The sequence below is a fragment of the Triturus cristatus genome, chromosome 5_1 (genome assembly GCF_964204655.1).
Source record: "Triturus cristatus chromosome 5_1, aTriCri1.1, whole genome shotgun sequence".
Lineage (NCBI taxonomy): Eukaryota > Metazoa > Chordata > Amphibia > Caudata > Salamandridae > Triturus > Triturus cristatus.
The window spans coordinates 288,544,154-288,564,175 of NC_140587.1; positions in this window are offsets into that span (position 1 = coordinate 288,544,154).

The following is a 20,022-nucleotide window of genomic DNA, read 5'->3' on the forward strand; positions in this document are numbered from 1 at the left end:
CGTCGGAGATAATATTATTGTCCTCGGCCCAGTCAGTCAGTCGATTCAGAATAACTCTACCCAATATTTTAGCTGATACATCTATCAGAGAAATGGGACGGTAACATCTTCCTCTCAAAGTGTGTGTGGAGCGCTTTGCTTTTCATTCCAAGCTGAGGAAGTACTAAAAAACAAACCACAGCTAGCACGTGTTGAGTGCTTCATTTGTGGCTCCAGTGTGGAGAGTGCTCCCCCTTTGCGAGACGGAGATCTCTAACATAAGCGAGTGTGGAGCACCTTCCTTGGGCCGCCAGACACTGTGAAGAGCGCTTGTGTCTGAAAGCACGGGCAGAGCACCTCGCTCTTGCCCTGTCAACTGAGGCTGCATTCCCGCTTAGGGCCAGGTAGCTACCTGTCAGAAACACCCCTAGCAGGGCCCCATCACCACGAAGGACGTAGTGAGTGGAGACCGCAAAGAGAACAAGGCCATTCCAGGAATCGTTGCTGCTGCACACTGCATCAGGAGAAAAACTGCATTTGGCCCCCTTCTCCCACCCCGGGAAAAGAGCTGAGAGAGAGCACAGCTCTCTTAGCTGTTCATTGGCTTACTGTGTTGGGGCAGTCAGTCCTGACCCGAGTTGCCTCGCTTGGAAGCATTGGCTGGGTGTATGGAACGTCGTCCCGCGCTGATGGAGGCCCACCAGCATTGAAGTAATACGAGGAGTCCTGTGAGGGCTCGGACAAGGGAACGCCCTCTTCACCAAGGGTCAAGTTGCCCAAGATTGACGGCAGCTGCATCTCAGGCTCACGGTCAGCTGCAGGTGACAGTTGATCGGTGAGACTCCAGTGTGGGGAGCCTCAATGGAGCCCTCCCCAGCGAGACATGCTACATATGTGGTTTTAATCATATTTGGTGGTGATGTGCTTTATTTACTACATGCTGCATAGGTGTGAGGATCACAGGGGAATGATTATGTGTTGTATTCATAACATGCTGCATTTCATGCTCTGACAGTGATGTATGATGTTTTCATGCCTTATACAGCCCAGGATAACGAGTATCCTGTTAAGAACTGTATAGTATGTACAGTGATGGTGTAGGGTGTTGTTTTCATGATGTCTGTATGACGTGTGCAACTTATAAGTTTTTTCTTTATTGCAATACCTATGATGTTATGAGCATTGCCTAGTGGCAAAGTGATTTATGGTTTATGTGATTGCGGTCTATGTGTGTTATATACAATAGATGAGATATTTTTATATAACCTGGCGTGGAGTCTCTCTTGTGGTGTCATTGGTACGTGTGTGTTTTACGTCAACACTTTACACATTGTCTCTAGGATAAGCCTGACTGCAGGGGTTATCTTGTGTGTGTCACTCCCTTACTCTGACTAGATTGGTGGGTTCTGCCTGGCTTAGGTGCATACCAAAGCCCCCCAGAAAACCCAATTTCTAACAAATGTGTATTGCAAATATAGATACACTGCACACTCACTGTAGACTCAACAGTTGTGAGCTACAGAGTTCATTGTAAAGTAGAGAGAATGGTGTTCATTTTTGGCAAGAACATATTTTGTGTAACCTTTCTGAGAATTCGCAATTACAAATTTCCTTTGTGCCCCGTACCTTGGAAGACAATTGAAGAAACAGGTTCAATGGCCAAAGCCACTGTGGATTAAAGAATATAAACTGTACTTGCTCTCTGTGTGCGTGAACTGCAGAGGTCAGAATTTGTGACGAACATCCCTAGCATGCCTATCTTCACTATCACGCGTTCGATTATGGGCCGCTATAACATGTAGGATATGCGTGGTGTAAGCCTGCATCACAATGTCATGCCTATGTGGCAGCCATATTCTGGGAATATTCAGAGTAAGACTGGTACATCGCTACTATCATGGGACTCAGATACCTGTACTCTGTCAATGCAAATTATACCTGCACAATGTGTCAAGTGTCAAATTTGTTCATTACAACATTTACTAACATGGAGAGGACAATGAGTAGGGTATGTTGGTAGTCAGATGTTTTTTCCAGGCAGAACAGCTGCTTATTCCAACTGCCCCCAGCTCCCACTCTCCCTCCACATTATAGATGGACTCAAATGATCCCATGACTGTAGAAAGAGCAGGCCACAACTGAATGCTCTGCCATCTTCTACAAGAGTCTGATATCGGCAAATTGAGAAAGGCTTTGAAGCAGTTACACTAAATTCTCTATTTAAATGTGTGTTACTTGTGTTTTTTTGTGCTAGCACCAAGACTCCCCTCTAGGGTGAATTTTGCACGCTATGATTATGCACTTTATAACATTACCTAACCAAAGTCACAAACTGCTCCCTTGATGCAGAGGGAAAACTCCACAATTAACTTAAGGAAGGCACCTGCCTGACTGTCATAAAAGGGCTGCACATCAGATTGCAAATGTGTGATAAAAAAGAAAATGCATCATAACTGTAAGTAGGAAATTGTTTTTTTTGATTGAGGGGGCTGAAGACCCTTCACAAGCAACAACCGTAGTCCCTGTCAGGGTGAACCACAAAAGTCACTAAATTAATCTGTGCTGAACCCTCTAGGTAGCTTTGCACAAAAGCAGTCAGGCTTAACTTAGAGGCACGGTGTTAAGTATGTATGCAGCACCAGAACAGCAATAAATTGAAAACACAACACAAGAAAAAAAACACACCAATATTGACAAACAGAGAAAAGTGTAATAAATAAAATTGCACCAAAACAAATTAAATCCAATCAGTAGAACCTGAGTTTTGAATTTTTTAAGTTTTAAGTGAAAAATAGTGCCAACCTAGAGTTTCTGGGCACGTAAGAACGGGGCACATTGAAAAGTTATGGCAAACCACAACGGAGCGCAGTTCAGCTACGAGGTGGATTTGTCCCTGTGTTGGCTTACCTTCGGGCTTAAAAGAAATTTCCAAGAAAGGTTTCTGAGAAGGTAAAGTTCAGCGGGGCAAGTCTGAGGAGCTGGCGTTGTTATCTGGGAGCTGCTGAACTGAGTTGCGGGGAAGATTTCTAAATTCGGACTTTAATACTATTTAGGAAGTCTAAAATCTCCAGTGTGATGAAACTGCAGGCTGTTGCAGACGAGGGCTCTACGTGCCTGAAGACCTTCGGAGAGATGTTCTGCCATACAGGATTTGCTGCTGTGGACAAGAATGTACCAGAAGCTACCGGGGAGTCAGACCGACCGGCGATGCACCCTGGGAGGATCAGTGAGCAGATAAGTACTGGTCTTCTGTTGGTTCTCAGTCACTTTTTTGGTGGAAAATTTCTCTAAGTCCCAATTTTTAGGTTTAGTCAAAAGCAGCACCTTCAGCACCACCACCAAGGACTAGGACTGAAGGGGCACCAGTTGGGGGGGGGGGGGTCAGGACTCACTCCACCAAAGGCTAAATGCAGGGCTCAGGGTCTATGGAGGTTGTTATGTCCATGTAGCTCACACAGGATTTTGCTACATCAGCTAGAGGAGATCGGGGTCAACAGCAAGGCCCTGGCCTGAATCGCGTCTTTTTTGACCAATCGGTCTTTTTAGGATTCTGCTCCTCCTTTCCCCTCCAATGTCTATCCTCTTGGGTGTGGTGTTCCCCAGGGATCTGCCCTAAGCCCCACTCTATTTAATATTTATGTTCGCCCCCTGGCCCTTCTGGTCAAAGCCCGGAATACGGCAATGGTATCTTACGTCGATGATACCCAATTGGTGTTTACATTCTCCAACAACTCTAAGCAAGACCAGGCGAAATTCCAAGGCAACCTCACGGTCATCTCTGAATGGATGGCCGACAACTACTTGCAATTGAATTCCACCAAGTACTTTTGATGGGCAGAGATACCCATCTATGTGGCAATCAAGAGTGGCCTATGGCCCTTGGTACCCTTCCCCAGCCGAAAAGCGTGGTTAAGAATCTGGGAGTACTGATGGACAGCACCCTTTCATTCGAGGCACAGGCTATGGCTGTGGCATGCACTTGTTTTGGTCTTTTACGTGGCCTGAAACCCGTTTTGGGATTCTTTGACACACCCATCGGACCTATGATTGTCCAAGCCACTGTGTTGTCATGACTAGACTATTGTAATGGGATACCGCTTGGCGCCAACAAAGCCGTGACTAAAAGACTACAACGGGCACAGAATGCGGCTGCCCGCACGCTTTTTGCACTACCTAAACATTGGCATGCCTCTGACCTCCTACAGCGGTTTCACTGGCTGCCTATAGAACAGAGTCCACTTTAAGACTCATTGCACCACACTCAAGATCTTGCATGGCCTAGGCCCGCAAATTTTGAGCGAACTGTGCTCGGCATATGCTCCGGCCTGTTTCTTGCGCTCCGTGGACCTCCATCTGGCCTGTGTACAGTGAGTGCGCAGGACAAGAGTAGGGGGGTGCTCATTCAGGGCATTGGCACCTGCCCTCTGGAATTCCATTTCCCTTGCTGCCCATGGCATGCAAGACCATTGGGCTTTCAGAAAAATGATTAAGACGTGGCTTTTCTCCAACCTTTAGCCAAACTACCTCTCTGTCCACTTCTATTTGATCTAGCGCTGGGACGCCCCATTGCTGGGGCAGCCATGCGCTCTATAAATGCAGATAACATAACATGTCATGAGGAAGCACATCTGGCCCCTGCATCTATTGGCTTTCATATGGTTTTTATTGTGTGCAATTGCTCGAATGAGCTATCCAACAAGGCCATGGCATTCTGAAAGTGACACATTTTTCTCAATTGTATTTTACTTGCTTTTGTTGATGACTATTCAAATAGTCCTTATGTTAGACTGCAGAAGTGTAGCTTGCATTTGAGAACCAGTGTGTGTTCATCGATGTATTTACTTTGCTGACAGTACACCATTTAATTGCTGGTTTATGATTTTTTGTTTATGAAGAGTGTGCGTTTGGATGCCTTAAGCTGTCATTAGGTCCTGTTGCTATTTACTGAATTTCCTTTCTCTGTCCCTACTTTGAAATAGTTTGCTGTGCATGCCTTTTATATTCATCACTCACAAACCAAACAACCCCCAACACAAACTTTATCTTCTGACTCATTTTCATAACACTCTTAAGATTTCATCTTAAATTTGCTAATACAGTCTTTTCAGGGGAATGAAACATTATTACTGAAAGGCTAATGAGCCTTAGGCTATATCTGAAATTAGTTTGGTTGCCAAAAGAACTGCAGGTAGCAGATGCAAAGGGTCAAAATCACTAACCTTTTGTTTTCTTTCTTCCAAGTGCCTGAGGAAACGACACAAGTCCAAATGATGTGATTCCTCCTCGCCCTCTCCTCTCTGACGGTGTCTTTTACAAATACATTGTGCATGCTTGATGTCTTAAGAAAAGTGGAAAGAAGATGATTTGGGATTAGAGAGAGAATACAATTTGTCAGACTAGAAGATACTGCCCTTGTTACCTTCTCGATTAAGCTTGCAGGATTACTCGCCAGGTGATTACGTCCTTGAAATCTCGCTAGATATAATGCAAGGGCAATTAGCTTTCGTCATCCTTTAACATATGCCATTCAAAATTCCAAATCTTAGCTTAAACAAGCATTTGCAATGCAATAGGTCTCGCATTTACGCAATAGTTTAAAACTCTTGTAAATGGGAGACCCGTTGCATTGCAAATATGTGTTTGTTTACTAGCACCCATGCAGGGCTTTCACGTTCATGGAGGCCTAGCCCCTTTCCTTTGACTAGCCGCGTCTAACAAAGGGGCGTGACTGACATTAAAGTGAAACTGGGGCATGCGGCGCTTTGACAAAAAAGCATCCGGAACGTTCTGAGTCCATTGATACACTTAAAAAAAAAAAACTCATGGAAGGGGAAAACTGTTGCTTTTTATTGTGACTAACAAGGAATCATAACGTAGATGCATTTGTGAGCAACAATGTCATTCTTATGTAACGCATTGATGGCCCCCCCCCTGCAGATGTTGCCACATTGTGCAGCGTTGGCTTTGCAAGGGGGTGAAAACCTTCGAAACGTCGGCACCTAAGCAGTGCTTATTTTGTAAAAGAATGGATGCCGGGGTTCACAGTTTTTGCCAGAAGCCCGCGGCTGGTGCTATGAAAGGTAAGGGTTCAGAGAATCAAGGTTACCTTGTCTTGATTCCATCTCATGCCTCTTTCGTCCATCTTTAGACAGTCCCTGCAGCTTTACCTCCCACATGCAGGTTCTTTTTCATCCCTGCTTTCGCCCTTTGTCACCGTTTTCCTTATTTCTTTTCCTCTGTCTTTTTCCTTTTTGTATTTTCTCCCTCTTGCTCAGGAAGTTTCTGCTGAGTAATAAGTGCTGGTCCCCAAAAATCAGACCGCCAGCTGCTGCCACTGGCTCAAATTAAGAACCGTTTTAAGGATTCTCTTCAGAATTCTTGTCGGAGGCCTTCTGCTAACTGTACTCTGCTGCTGTCACAAATGTCATCTGCGACCTCAAGCTCTTCAGAGTCCGACAATCTGAGAATCGCCAAGTGCGGGTACATTTAATAAGAATAGTTGCTGAACTCAAATTAAACACCTCTGCATGTTTCCATCTTATTGCCTTCAAGCCAAGCACAAAGTTGCCTAAACACATATTTCAGCATAAGACCTCTCAAGCACCGCAGTGGGTGTTCCCTAAACCTCCTGATATGGCCCAATTCATGTGCGCATACACCGTTCTTTTCTCAGACTCAGAAATGGCGCGAGTTCACTCCACATCACTAGAGCGCCTTGTGTCTTTGTCTACACAGTGAGCAAAAAAAGATCTGGAACAGTTAGCCGTTCAATGCCATTATTCAAAATCAGGTAGATACATAAAACGTCATACATGAGTTTTGGGGATTACCGAGGTACTGGTACCACTGCTGGTGTACCCATAGGCCCTGTGGTCTGTAGTCTCATCATGGGCCAGTGTCACTACCCTAGCACAACTAGCTGTTTATTCAGTATATGTCATTTGGTCACCTCCTTCTTGGAAACCCTTAACTCAAAGTCTCATTGGACTTTAAGATCAGCACTATCTTCCATTTTATGGTCAGCCTCATTTCTCCTGTCTGAATTTCCCTCAGCATTAGCTCCTCACGGCTGATATGGCTCTGGTAAGAGGCTGCCCCTTGACTCCAGAATGGGATGTGAAGGAAGGCAAAGACTAGGCTTTATCCAGATTGTTCTGAAACAAAACTCTACTTCAAGCTTTCTCACACACTAGTGAGCATTTCCTCTGCTCTGATTTTGTTCTGCTTTGAGTTTTTGGTGTTACTTATCTCATTGTACATCTCTCTGAGAGTTTAACATTGTGGTTTGAGTATGAAGGTTTGATAAATTGACAATCTAAAAAATAAAATCCACCATAGCTTTATGTTTTTTTATTGCTAAGCCGTGCTGCAGCAGACATCCTGCAACAGCGTTACTTGCAAACTCACCACAGTAGGTTCCTCAGTGAAAGAGTAGAGGTGGTGAATAATCTATGAAGCTAAGGAGCTCTTCAGAGCTTCCACAACAATATAAATTCAGCTGTTTATGTCCCAGGTGCCTCAATGTTCCAATGGATGCATTTGATCTATCATTCAGGTAATTTAGATGCTGTCAGGGAGCAACCTCCTCAGAGAACCTGACAACGAGCAATGAACTAAAGTCAAGAGAAAATAAATGGAATGATTTGAGTGTGAACATGTGAGAAATTATTGTAAGCTTGTTATAGAATTGATTTATGAAACGGTATATTAAGGACTATTAAAAGGAACCATTGAAATATATTAGTCAATTGAAAAGGTGAACATTTTTATTTTATTGATTAGTCGGTTTTCATGAGTCTAGGTTCAAATGTCAGATCAGTTCACAAGTATTTTGACTTTTGGCCCAAAAGCATTTGCTATTTTAGCACTTTGAAAAGATTGGCAGCTCTTTTCACTCAAATGGGAGCATGTCTTGGCAGTGTCCAAGGCTGGTTCAATGAGTTTGAGTAAACTCAATGTGATCAATCAGCCAGGTTGGCTTGATGTTAGAAATTGGGTTATTAGTTAAGAGTGAAGAGAGCACAACTCAAGTAATAAACACAATCCTTGTCACAGTGAACCACAAGAGTCACTAAATAAACGTGTGCTTAACCCTCCGGTACCCAGGCACAAAAGCAGTCAGGCTTAATTTAGCAGCAATGTGTAAAGTATGTATGCAGCATTCAAACAATAATTAAATGAAAACACAACAGAAGAAAAATCCCAGACCAATTTAGAAAAATAGATTAATTTTCATATAAAATGACACTAAAGTGGCTAAACTGAAGTTATGAATTTTTTGTTCAACTGAAGTTATGAATTTTTTGTTTCAGGTAAAAATAGCACCTGGAAGCACAAATTACCATTTGCAATAATCTGACCGTGCTGGATTGGGTCGAAGTCCCAAATTCAGGCCAACTGTAATGGAGTCTGGGTCAGGTACACGGACCAGTTGGTCCCAGTGGAGGTTTTACCTTCTCAAAATCCAAGAGCATAAGACGAGCCTCAGTTATAACTTCATGTTGGGGGGGAAAGGGGACCGCATGGAGTTCATTGTTGGTTCGAGGAGCAGTTGTCGCTGGAGCTTTATTGAAGTGAAGAGAAGGTCACTGGCTGAACTTTGGTTTGTTCAGAGACGTGCCAAAAGTTGCTTAAGCGAGGTGCCCCCTTGTGGTCATGAAGAACCCCACACGTCTGCATTTTCACCTTAAACTTGGTTTAGGGGCAGGAGGAGTTTCGTTCAAATACCAGCCAAGGGTCCAGGACCTAGGGGGCACCTCTTGGAGATTAGGACTCACTTTAGCAGGGGCCAGCCTCAGGGCTCAGGCAAGTACAGTTGTTCATGTCCAGCTGGTCAGTTGCAGGGAAGGCATCTGGAAGCTTGATGTGACCCTGTAAAACAGGAGGTCAGTCAATGGACCCTTGGAGTAATTTTTGGGGTCCCGCATTCAAGGCAAGTAGATCCAGTCTTACATCTCTAGAAAGGGCAGCTCTTCTTCTGCATCTTCCATCGTTCAGAGGTTCAGAAGGTTCCACATTTATACCTGCTGTAAGCCTTTGTCTGGGGGATAATCCCTGGCCTACTCCCAAACTGGTTCTGGTCAGTTCTTCCTCTTCCCCTGGGTTGGGCTCCAAACAGTCTAGGGCGATAAAGGCACAGGCAAGCCTGGTGTTAGGTCCCTTTGTGAGTGCTGCAGGCAAGGTCCTTTGAAGCGGAACCAGAGCAGGACACAACTCCTCCCCAGACATCCTGTCAGGAAGACCCACTCCACCTAAATCCAGGCCCTTTTGTCCCCATGTCTGGAAGGAATACACAACACAATTTAGGAGAGCCATACACAGTCATGTGACCTTATACACTGGCAGAAAGGCACAATTGGGTTAGGCAGAAAAATGTAAGTTTTCAAAAAGTGGCATTTTCAGAATAGTAACTTAAAATCTGACTTTACCATTATGTGGAAGAAGAGGTTCTCTATCTGTTACCAAACTGAGCTTATCACTTATTAAGTGTAATAAGGTAACCCAGTGTTAGTCCATTGGAAAGATAGCCTTTTCTCATTGAAAAGAAACTTAAGGAGTTTTTCACTGTTAGGCCATGAAAAACGTAAACACACATGTCTTATACGTTTTAAATACCACACACAATATCCCTTGAGCCTTTAGGGCACACCTTAGGGGTGACTTAAAAGTATTGAAAAGTAAGGTTCAGGCCTTGCAAGAGTTTTCTTTGCCAAGTCGAACTAACAGGCTAAAACTGCACTACAGGCTGCAGTGGCAGGCCTGAGACATCGTTTTACAGTGTTACTTTAGTAAGTGCCAGTAGTAACATTTAATTTACAGGCCCTGTATATATGTAGTACCATATACTAGGGACTTACAAGTAAAATAAATACTCCAATCATGTGTTAATCAACTCGCCATGTTTAGAAGGGGGAGCACAAGCATTTTACCTCTGGTAAGCATTGGTAAAGTGTACAAAGTCCAAAAGCCGACAAAAACAACTTCAGCAAAAACAAAAATGGGTGGGTGAAGTCAAAAATGTTGGGAGAATATCACACCAGTGATGGCAGGTCTAACACATAAGGTGAATTAAAAACTCCACATAGAAGGAGGGACCGTTGGAGAAGGTACCTCAGAAGGACAAAAACAGAATACGCAGCCGCTGGATTTCTCAAAATCTATTTTTTGTGGACCACAATCTGTAGTAACATTCCCACCAGTGGGTTGTGTGCTTTGTCAACAAGCTCACGATTCTCAGTTGAATGGGTGGTTGCAATGGAGAACTTTAAACATTTAAGAAAATCTTCTGGGTGCCACTTCAGGTCACCACAACAGGCTGTGTGGTCCTTGAATCAGTTTGGTTGCCAGTTACGGGTTATGGTTTGGGAACGAGACTTGGAGCAGGACTGGCATAGCTAAGATGGTACGATGTCCTCAGCTGCACTTGATAGGTAACTCTCCATCAGATACATGTTTTCTTTATGAATTGTTAGACATAAATCACAAGTTTGGTCCTAAAACATATACGAGTGAAAATAGTTGCTTAAAACATGTCATACATGGGTCAATTCTTCCAGGTCCAGCATGGAGGAACTTGTCCCACAAAATGCCCATAGCTATGGATTAACATGTGGAAATCAGTGCTAATCTGATGTTATGCCTCATTTAGTAGGGGATCTACATGGAATGGCTTGCAATGCACTGGTAATTTCACTCCTGGAATTTCCACCACAGACTGGTATCCGGGTACTGAATTACAGCATCATTAATGATGGAGGCTCTAGTGTGTCATAGCACTAAGTCACCAGTTGGACCACTCAGGGGCAGATTTACAAGAAACTAACGCAGCATGGTGCAGCATGTCATTTTGCTGCGCTGTGCTGCGTTAGTTTGGAAGCAAAAGACACACAGTTGATGGACGGAATGCAGAACAAATTAAAACATTCACCCCCAGTGAAGAGATCTGGGTTAAATCCATCATTCTTATGCTTACCATGCCACCCCAGTTAGACTTGGCCATATGGAAACCAGTCTTGACCCTGTGCCTCGTGGGAACAGTCCAGCCCGAACTGCCAAGCCAGGTCCTCCCTGGACCGGAAACAAGCATCCTAGGGCCAGATCTCTTGACTGGGGGTAAATGTTTTGATTTGTTCTGCATTCCGTCCATCAATTGTGTGTCTTTTGCTTTCTCGCCCTAAGTGCGCCAGGTATGCCCAGACGTGGGTCCTGGGCTCACTTTGCCACTGGAATCAAGCTATCCTGGCTGAAGAGGGGTGAAACCCCGAAACCGGTCCTAGGATGCTTGTCTCCGGTCCAGGGAGGACCTCGCTTGGCAGTTCGGGCAGGACTGTTCCCATGAGGCACAGGTTTTAGACTGATTTGCATATGGCCAGGTCTAAACTGGGGTGGTATGGTGAGCAAAAAAATGATGAATTTAACCCAGATCTCTTGACTGGGGGTGAATGTTTTGATTTGTTTTGCATTCCGTCCATCAATTGTGTGTCTTTTGCGTTAGTTTGGAAAGCACAGCGATGCAACATATTTACAACAATATGTCGCATCTTTGTGCTTCACCCTGCACTGGCGCGCAAACTGCTCCTATGCGCTGGCGCAGGCACCCTTGCACCATGGTGCACGGATGCCTGTGTCTGGGGAGATTGTTTTTTGTTCAGGAAGGGTTTCCTTCCTGCGCAAAAACAATCTGAAATGCCGTTTTTCAACTTATAAGTGTGCTGCATTAGCACACATAGAAGGTGAAAAACAGCCTTATTTCAATGATTGTTTATGTGCAGGAAGGGAACCCTTCCTGAACAAACACAATCATTAGAAATGATTTCCTCTTTCAATGTGTGCTGCAGAAAGCAGCACGCATAGAAAGAGGAAAAGAAAACAAGGAGAAATTAATACATTTGTCCTTGTTGCGCCTCCCTACTCCTCCCCTGGGGAGGCGTAGCATTCACACACATTTCCAGATTTACGATTCCTCGTAAATCTGGAAATATGTCTGGTTCCGTGGGTGTTGCGTGGGAACATCCACAGCAACACCCATGGAATGCCCCATTCACGCAAAGTGCTGTGTCTAAAGGGGCCATATTTACAACGACAGGAAAAGCCACGCAGGGTGGCTTTTCCTGTCCTTGTAAATATGGGGCAATGTATTGCGCTGCCAGTGCATCACAAAAAGTGATCTACTGGCAGCGCAAGGGGCTTGTAAATCTGCCCCTCAATGTTTATTGCTACTTCAGAACTGGATGGGCAGCTGGTTAAGCAAATATTGGCAAAGTCATTAGCTCTGGCTTGCAATTTGAGTCCTGACTAAAATAGATAGTTTTTAAATGCGGAAGAGAAAAAAAACTCAGAACAAATAACAATTGCTTTCTGTATCTGGTGTGTGGCAATTCCTGATAGTGAATTACTGCCAATTTCGTTTTTCACTATTGCAAGGCTACCTGTTCCCTCTAGGACAGAGTGGGGAGTTTGTTTATAACATCTTATAAACATAACTGGCCCGGAGAACTAGGTAGGAAAATAAAACTTAGTGTGCCTGGACTCTAAAGATGCATCTTTTAGTGAAGGTGATTTTTACATACTGTGTTTGAAAATACCACTTTTAGAAAGTAGGTATTTTCTTGCTCAGTCATCCAGTGTGCCTCTGCTAGAATTTGGATTGACTGTCTGGATTTTGGATGACAGGAGCTGAGGAGCAGGAGTGGCTCCGGATAGTCTAGGTGGGTCAGGAAATGGCTGCATAGACCTAGGCTGCATTTAGAGTAGAGGGAGGAGATTTCCTTGCACCTGAATGGACCTTTTCTGCCTCTGACAATGCTTTCTCCACCTCCTGCCAGGAAGCCACACCAGAGAAGGCAGAACTGGTTTTGACTGGGCACAGACACTCTGCCTAAGAGATCAAAGGATTTTGGGATATAAATATTGGGGCCCAGATCCCTGAACTTTAGAACTCTTTTGGACCAAGAAGACTGCCAAGAAGAAGAGCTGTAGAAGCTGTGAGGAGGAACTACCACTTTGCTGAGTGCTTTGCTGTGTTGGCCTGCAGTGGCTGCTTCTGTCTTGGGCAGTGAAAGGACTGGACTGAACTTTCTGCAATCTACTTTTGTGAGTTTCTCCAAGGGCTTCAGGTAGAGCTTGCCCCCTGTTCAATAAGTCTCAGGAACAGCAAAGACGTCAAGCTCTTCTGCCCTCAGCACTGGGAACTGTGTGTTTTGTGCTGCAACAGAAGAAAAGCAACCTGACGGCATCTACTACGCAACTGCCGACTCTGTATCCTGAAGGCACCGCAGAGGACACCGCTGCAACCCTGGTCACACCGACGACGCCTTCTGACACCGCTGCTCACACTGGGACCTGTGGGCACCACACTACGCACCGCCTCGCTTCACGATGACGCCTTGGTATCCCTGATGACGACGCTCCATGTCAAAATCGACGCCGCTGCTTGCACCGTGGTTCGAGGGCACTGCTCATAAAGTTACACAATGCACCGCTCTCATCCCGCACCACAGCCTTGGCCTACAGACGTCGGCGTCATTGACTCCAGTTCGTCAGCCGCCGGCAGTGCTTCAGCAACGACGACAATGCTGCTTGCACCGTAACCTGCCAGCACCGTGACGAGCACCGCCTTCACTTCGCACCGTGACCCTGGTCTCACCGATGATGCTATCTGATGCCGCCATCGAGCCACTTTTCGCACCATGACCTGAGGGCACCGCACGCCGCACCGCTGCACTTCACACCGCTGCACCCGACGCCTGCCGACATCAGCGCTCCTGACTTCAACAGAGAGGAGTTGGATCTGCAATGCATGTGACTTCGAAGGCCTCGACGACTCCTGCACAGACCTCCGGACCCGACGCCTGTGGACGCTGTGCTTTTCGGAAGCTCAACGAGAGGTCGCCAATGCCCTGCATTTCTAAAAGGTACTGTTTACGGGTCTTCCTGACACCGTAGCTGGCCCGTGATGCCGTGGTCAGGCAGAACTGATTGGATTTGTTTGCTAACAACGCCGTGATAGCCCCAGACGGAGCTATCGACATCAAGGAACCGTTTCTCAAGCATATTTTCATAACTGAAGATTTTTAAGTACTTTATTGTGGCTTTTTATCGTTTTTGGTCTTGTCTGAAGTATATACAAATATTGAATATTTTTCTAAACTGGTGTGGTGTCCTTTTGTAGTGCTCACATTGTATTACTGTTGGTTATGTGCAAATGCTTTACACACTGCCTCTAAGATAAGCCTGACTGCTCATGCCAAGCTACCAAGGGGGTGAGCAGGGGTTATTTTAGGAGTGTAACTCCCTTATCCTGACTAGAGTGGTGGTTTCTGTCTGGCTTTGGCGCATGCCCCAGCCTACAAAAATCCCATTTCTAACAGGTGTACCAATAAATACTTTTTGAAAATCGACCTCTCTTGTGGTGCCGTGAATTCTCACTGTGGAGGAAGAGGAAAGGGAAGGATTTCATTTTCGATATATATAGCGACTTCTGCGGTCCTCACCCATCTCGAGGTTGGCAGGCACAGTCAGAGTACACGAGACACGCCGACTTTGGATTGGAGGTAGGGCTGCCTTACGTCGTACTGGGAAGAGAGGTGTGCTCGGATACATGCATTTGGCTGAATCACGTCTTTCTAAATATCGAAGTATTAATCCATATTATTAACAGCATGTCAACTGACGCGCTAAAAGATCGAGAGGCCGTGGCCGCGGAAATGTTTGATGTTGCACTCACGCCCACTGTGAATTCAATCTCCCATAATGCACCAGTAGGCTATAGCAATAGCAGCGTAAAAGACAAATTCAGACATTTGGAGAAACAAATGAAGCATGAACAAAGCAATTAGTGGGAGGGGAAATCTCTACAGAGATATTTAGACATGGGAAGGATCCCACAAGGTCTCAGAATACTCATAGCTCTCAGCTATGAGAACCCTGACCCGGCAATGGTGAAGGAGTGGGCTGAGACAAACGTAGACTCCTCAAGAAAATTAGTTACTATCCTGGTAATATATGATGACACCGATAGAATCAAATTACAGGAACAAATTGAAACAACAAATTAAGAATTGAGTCAAATGGGAAAAAGAGGCAGCTGAATTGAGGGTTGAAATGATGAAAAGACTCCGAAAAGAAGAAGAAAAAATATGGGAAAGAAAAACATTTAAATTCCACAGAGATAGGGCAGATTATGCCGCATTTTTACATTTGCCAAGAAATATGGTTAGTTGAAAATATACAAATATGGGGGAACCAGTTCTACCAAAATCAAGGCAGTAAGCAACAGGGGAAGACCTGATGACAACTCAGCTTCTGATTTAAGCTCAGCTATCGAGAGCGAAACAGAAATATATCCTCAGGAGGCAAGATGCGCACAAATTCCATCGAAATTGTCAATTGCACAGGAATTGGATTTTTTATGCCTGGAGCGCAGACAGACACTGCGCCCAAGACCTCAGACAAACAGACATGGTCAAACAGATCCACCAAACGCTGGCGGGAAAGGCGTAAGGCAAAACGGAGGAGATCAAAAGAAACAAACTGTGCGCAGATGGAAACGAAACTAAACACAAACCAAGTTTTAAATCAAACCATAGTTAATTTGGCAAATGTGGATCTAAACAAGGCAGAGCAGCAACTCCTATCTCTTGGTCTATTGTACTGCCCGGAGAGCACGTTCAACTATGCATCCACAAGAATGGATATTTTTAAAAGCGTGCTCAAGTTGAAACTAAAGAAATTTCATATCCTCTGGGAAAAGGCAATAAGTAAACCCCAATTTGATCAGGACAACAAATCATCACAACTGTCTCCCCCCTACAATTTATCAGCATCTGACCTTCTGATACTGCAGGAATTACATGAGCTATGTAAGGAAAACACAGTCTATGGAGGCGACAAGTGAACAGACCAACAGTGGAAATGAACAAAATACCAAAAAAACACCATTCACACCTAAATCGACGTTCAACCTAGTAACACTAAGATACTCAATTGATATCTTTAATGAGCAGATGGATACAGGAGACAAGCAACTAAATCACAAAATACGAGAAACCAAAAGAGACAAAATTACCAAACAGGAATTACAATACCATCAATTTATGACTGAATTAAAAAAACAACACACAAATAATCATAAGAAATTCAGACAAAGGGGGAAATGTTGGTTATCTGGGGGAAAAGTGACTATGTGGAGGAAGCAATGAAGCAACTATCGGACAGAAGCTGCTACCGCAAAAGTGATACAATATCTCTCAAAGCCACATATATTGCATACTACAACAAACTATTGGCTTGAAAGAGTGCGGGGCTCTTAACAATGGATGAATACAAATTTCTGAGGAATGACACTCCAACCACACCAGTAATACAATTCATCCCCAAGATACACAAAAACTCACTCAAGCCCCCTGGACGACCCATAATCTCTGCGCGGAATAGTCTACTGGAAAGAACTTCACAATACGTGGACTATTTCCTACAAGAGCACGTCCAGCAACTCCCCTCTTATATAAAAGATACTGAGGACTTCTTATAAAAAATTAAAGATTTCAAATGGCAAAATAATTATTTATTAATAACTCTAGATGTAACAGCACTCTACACGAGAATCAATCATCAAGATGGAATGAGGGCCATACAACACTATCTCAGAAGAAAATTGTCCGAATGTGATCATCATAGCAAGATGCTCATAAATAAGGTTGACTACTGTTTACACAACAACATATTCATGTTTCAGAGTGCTTTAAATCAACAGTTATGTGGTGTAGCAATGGGGGCCAGCTTCTCCCCCAGGTATGCCTGTCTCCACATGGGTTGGTGGGAGGACCTGGTCCTGCAAAAAGCCCACGAGGAGGTTATGTTCAACAAAGCTAAATTGTGGTTAAGGTTCATTGATGACCTGTTTCTAATCTGGCAAGGGTCCGTGTCAGTAACATTGAATTTAATTGAGGGCCTCAATGATAATGAAATCAACCTGCAATTCACAGAGAATATCAGTGCAGTAACTGTAAATGTTCTTGATGTCCAGGTATACATCACAGATGGTAGGATGGAAACAACAGTACACAGAAAGTCAACGGCAGGCAACTCAGTGTTGCATACCGCCAGTGCCCATCCACGACATCACATTCAGAGTATACCATATGGGGAAATGATCAGGTTGAGAAGGATATCTAGTAATAAAAAAGGATCTGAAGGCAGCACAGCAAGCAAGTTAAACCGGGTTCCTGGAAAGGGCGTACTCCAACAAATGCATCAATGCAGCTATTAACAAGAGCAAGGCGCTGATCAGGGAGGACCTACTCAGGAACACCCAACACCAGGTACCGACTCAGATAGCCAATATGCCCAACAAGGCACAAGAGGTGGGGGGAAACATCTTCCGAATGATCATAGGTTACAGTAGACAGGAAAAGGCAATTAACCTTATCATTCAAAGAAATTGGCCTATTGTATTTAATGATCCTACTATAGGCCATCTGTTACCCACCAAATTGGCCATTACCTACAGCAAAGCACCATCCATGAAGGACTATCTGGTACAAATCAATCTGGATAGTCAAATGGGAAGCACTTGGCTGGCACAAAGAAAAGGCTTTTTCAAATGTAAATTATGCACAGCCTGCCAACACGGTGTAAATAGAAAAACTTATGTGACACCCTTTGGCAACCAAGAACATAGTATCAGCAAAGTTCTCACATGCAAGACAGATCATGTTGTTACTGCTTGAATGCCCATGTGGTTTAAAGGATGTGGGCAGCACTAAACTCCAGGGCCACAAAAGGGTACTACAACATATCAGGGCCATTAAAAATCAAGATCAATCCTACCCAGTGGCTCGCCAATTTAGGGAAACACATGAATCTAACCCAAAAGAGTTTAAATACTATTTGATAGATACTGTCCCAGTGAACAAAAGAGGAGTGATTAGAGAGCAAGCCCTGCGCAAACTGGAGACTCGCTATATCCTGGAGTTAGATTCCAAGTACCCAAGGGGACTCAATACCACAGAAGACCTATACACATGCTTATAAAGATAATCAGGGAGTTCACATGACATTGGATTATGGCCATTTTAGATGATAAAGATAAAATGTATTTCTACCATGTATGCTACTTAAGCCATAACCAATGTGGCCACCATACCAATCGATACCACAGTCATTTTTTAGCTTGTTTGCACTCAGGGTTTTTTATTGCACACGCACTTTCATTCAACTTTGCACTAGCACCTTAAGTAGTCAGAAAGTCTTTAAAATGTACGGTATAAATATCTATATGCATCAGCACTTTAGGGAGTCATGACGAAAACAGCAACAACACCAGGTTCACAGTACTGTATTTGGTAAGATTTGTACAAGCTGTATTCAGACAGGAATACCGCAAGGGGGCTTTTAACAGTTTTTAGTGCTGCCATGATTACTATAATTTTTATGGAGGATAATGGCAACTGTGAATATGTAAAATTAGTGTATGGTATTTATACCTGAATTAGAACAAGTAACACAATATTAGAATCTATGCAGAGCACAAAATATAACCACATTAGTGGTTTATAACATGTGGTCGATGCAAAATCAAGATTTTTGTAAACATGGAGAATTTTCTCTCTATCTACTATGGACTACAAGTTCATAATGCACATGTCACTTTAAGAAATTGTTAAACAAATGGTATAAAAAAGTAAAGTGGGCTGTGATGCGCGTCATGTGATCAAGGTCCTATGTGAATTAAACGCATTATGGCTGCTGCTTAAACGGAAGAATGAAAATTTACAAGCACTAATCCTATGGTCCGTGCTCCATTGTTTGCAAGAGGTCGTCAAGCGACGGGTGGAGTGCTTGTGATATATATATACATAATCTCTGAAAAAACCATAGGTTTCAGGAACGTTACACTTAGTTGGACATTTCACTCATACAAAACCTTAGAAATTCCAGTGTTATAGTTAGTTCAGCTAACTATAACTTGCGCCCCCGCAATGCACTGCTGATGAATTCATATACTACATCATTCATGACATGGTCAGTGACATCACTGATGACATCACTGATGACATCTCAAATGACATCACTGATGACATCACTAATGAAATCATCCAGTGACTGTGTGTTTCCATAAAGTTTAAATTTGTTTTATATATATGCCAAGCTGTATTGAAGAATGAGTAGGTGTATAAGTGTCTGTATGGAGGATTTAGTAGGTACATAACTGACTGTATAAGTGAGTGATTAAATGTGTCTTTCTGAATGCATGGGCTAGTGACTAAACTGTGTGAAAGTCTGTATCAGTCAGTCTGTTGTTGTGTAAGCAGCTGCATGCGTTGGTGAGTAGCTGCAGGAGTGTCTATATAGGTTATTGATTGCTAGCCTGAGTGTGAGAGGAGTAAAGACCTCTCCAGAACATTACCTCGGAATCCTGACCGCTCTGCACCAAGCATTCTGGAATCCCTGCGAAATCACCAATCCTACTACCCGATGCCAGCGAGACTACCCCCGCCCCCTTGTCATGTGTCTCTACAGGAGCCAATCGAGAGGCCGGAATCGGAGGAAGGGGACGGAAGTGACCCCGGAACTAAACACCCGAGGCCGGTAAATAGAGACCAAGAATGGACAGACGGTGGTACATATTGGAAGAGAAAGGAGTTCGAGCCCTGCGACCCAGGAGAGGAAACCACGAGAAGTGCGAGCCCAGCGGAGGAAGCAGATCGTCCACGGAAAGAACCGGAGCTGAGAGCGAGCCCAGCCGAGGAAGTAGACGACCCAGGAGAAAACGAGCAGTGGAGCATGGTCTGGTGGAGCCCACCAGAGGATGCTGGAGAGCGGCCGCAACTCTGGAGAGTTGCGGCAGAGCCGGTGAGTCCCCCAGAAGGAAAATTCGGGTAGCGGGAAATGAGGGAGGTGGGAGGTGAACGCATTGCAAGGATGGGATAAAAAGCGTGGGGGGGTGTACAGGACAGAAGTCCCGCGCACTGCACCACTGTTTGACGTTCCTCATCACTCCCTTGTGGCACGCAAAACCGACTTGCCCTTACTCCCTCTTTA